This window comes from Nicotiana tomentosiformis, unplaced genomic scaffold, assembly GCF_000390325.3.
Source record: "Nicotiana tomentosiformis unplaced genomic scaffold, ASM39032v3 Un00541, whole genome shotgun sequence".
In the NCBI taxonomy this organism is placed as follows: domain Eukaryota; kingdom Viridiplantae; phylum Streptophyta; class Magnoliopsida; order Solanales; family Solanaceae; genus Nicotiana; species Nicotiana tomentosiformis.
The window spans coordinates 1-2,901 of record NW_027175100.1 but is presented as its reverse complement, the minus strand read 5'-3'; the positions used below and the strand labels follow the sequence as shown (position 1 = coordinate 2,901).

The 2,901-nt window shown below is 37.6% G+C and overlaps 1 long non-coding RNA gene across 1 annotated transcript; it reads left to right on the top strand.

Moving 5' to 3' along the window:
• Positions 1–1,310: 1,310 nt before the first annotated feature.
• LOC117279996 (uncharacterized) lies at positions 1,311–1,927 on the top strand. Its single transcript, XR_011413361.1, has 3 exons — positions 1,311–1,352; positions 1,437–1,768; positions 1,829–1,927. It is a non-coding gene; the product is annotated as an uncharacterized lncRNA (long non-coding RNA).
• The last annotated feature ends 974 nt before the right edge of the window (positions 1,928–2,901 follow it).

Genomic DNA, 2,901 nt, shown 5'->3' with positions numbered 1-2,901 from the left:
TGAGAGCGGGTTGCACGCTGCAACAGATTTGGGTGAAATAATAATGGATTAGGACTGCTGAGTTGGCTTCAATTATTATAAATGAGTTACCTGATTTATTTTTATTATTTGTTGTTGTTATTAATATTGCGTACATGTTAATGTAAGTGAACCGCCTTAGCCTCGTCACTACTTCGTCGAGGTTAGGCTCAGCACTTACCAGTACATGGGGTCGGTTGTACTGATACTACACTCTGCACTTCTTGTGCAGATTTTGGAGTTGGTCCCAACGGCATACCATAGTTTTGCTCGGATTTCACCTACTCAGAGGAGACTTGAGGTATAACTGCATGGCGTCCGCAGTTCTGAAGTTATATTTTGAGGTATAGCTGATATACCTAAAAAAGTATATCAGCCTGAAGTTCTGAAGTTATATCTTGAGGTATAGCTGATATCTTGCCATACTTGAGGTATAACTGCATGGCGTCCGCAGTTTTGCCATACTTTTTTAGCAAGATATCAGCTTAGACTTTGTTGAGGGGCTACCTAAGCCTCATAACAAATCAGTAGTATTGGTGGTTGTTGATAGACTCAATAAATATGCTCACTTTATCATTTTGGTTCATCCCTACACTTCCTCAAAAGTTGCCCAGGCTTTCCTAGACAATGTGTATAAGTTACATGGGTTGCCTCAAACCATAGTGAGTGACAGAGACACTATTCTCATGAGTAAATTCTGGCAGGATCTCTTTGAGGCTCAAGGAGTTCACTTGCACCACTCTACAGCCTATCATCTCCAATCAGATGGGCAAACAGAGGTGGTTAACAAGTGTTTGGAGAGCTCTTTGAGTTGCATGTGCAATGATAAACCCAAGGATTGGGTGCACTATCTTCCCTTGGCTGAATGGTGGTACAACACTACATATCACTCTGCTATCAAGATGATTCCTTTTGAAATCCTATATGGCCAAAACCCACCTCTCCACCTGCCCTATATTCCCCATAGTTCAATGGTCGACCAAGTTGGCAGGAGTCTCCAAGCCAGAGAGACTACTATCAGATTACTCAAGCATCACCTCATGTTGGCTCAATCCCGGATGAAGGCTCAAGCTGACAAACATAGAACTCTTAGGAGCTTCAGTGTATGTGACATGGTCTTTGTGAAGCTGCAACCATACATGCAAGTTTCCTTGAAAAATCACTCTTATCATAAGCTGAGTACATCCCAGCAATGATTGAGCCAACAGGAGGTGATGCAGCTATAAAAAGGGAGTGAAGGTATGTGTTTGAACATCTCAATCTCTCTCTCTCAATCTATTTACTCAAACGATGGGGGCAGAAATAACAAGGGCAAAGCTATACTTAACGATCCGGTATTTGATCTTATTTCATTAACTAACTAATGTCGTATAACATAGTAACGCGCACTTGTTTAAATGTTTTTCTGTATTTTGCAGAAATATGCTCCTCAACATAAGTTCTTGCAAGAGTACATTGTGGAAACAAAGGATATTGACCAGCACACGAAGAGAGAAAAAGATATTGACGAGAGGGGTGACAATTTATACAAACAGATAGGGGAACATGGTAGAATTGTTGTGGACACAGAAAAAACTGCACAGGACTTGAAGAATTTCTTGCAAAAGAGGTTCAACGAAAACAATCCATGGAGAGGAACTGTGTGTACTAAATATGCAGATCCGCGTGACTCTGCCGCGACGCATGAACTGGACAAAAGAATTTACGAGCTGGAGAAAATATACGGGGAGTACATTACGTTCAAGTATACGTGATTATTCTATCTACTGAATTGAGTATTGACCATAAAAAAGAGCGCATATATATATAGTTTTGTTCGGCCATAGAGACTTATTAAACCTTCAGAAGAAAAATCACTACTTTAATTTCTCTATATATGTATGTCCTTTAATTTTCCGTTTATGCAACTCGACCTCTTTTATAATATATATTTTCTCTCGAATTGACTCAAATGACTTCAAATATTACTCCATCACAACTAGAAGAAATCGAATTGTCGATGTTCTGTAGTTCTGATACACGTTTCTATGTTTATAATCGTAATACTAAAGAACATATAATATGCATCTAGTTATAAAAATGACAGAAGTGCTACATTGGATTTTGCCCACTTTCTATGAATACAAGTAAACACTACTCCAAATCACACGGTTAACATAGATAGATTGATTGTGTTGAAAACTAGAATAGAAAATTTACAAATATTAAAGGTAGCACTGATAGAGAATGTCTAATATACGAATACAAGTAAACACTACTCCAAATTACTGCATCTGCTCCTAGTATTGCATATAGCATTAGATTTAGAGTGCTTGTAAATCATAACTGTTACATATAAATCTTGGTAATTAAACACAGTGATAGCTATAGTGCTCAGAGGGTGATTTAAAGGATCACCAGCTCGACTCCTTGGGGAAATTTTCCTTGTAGCTGCCGCCAAGCCCGACTTCTGGCTCTTCGCTCAACTTTGAAACTCTTATGATCGTAAAAAGGACTAATGATGAATTTCTCGAGCGCTAAAGAATATTCAAGAAGGTAATTTGTAAATTCTTCATCAGCTCTACCCCCAAGATAACCTTCATATCTGACCACTTTGAGATGTTGGAACGGACTGTGAAACCATAGGGATATAATAGTTCTATCATAGATCCTTGTATCATACCACTTAATCTGAAAAAGAAAAAAAAAATAATACAATTATACTCTGAAATATAGTGGAGTAACTCATTACTTTATAATCTGAATCAGATATTGAATGTGTGTATTTGAATTTTGAGGGATGAATGAAAGAAATGGGTTTATTATTAGTGAATTTCACAAGGATATAGATTATGCTAATCCTTCATTAGACACGGTATTGTAAAATCCTATAACAGTACAATC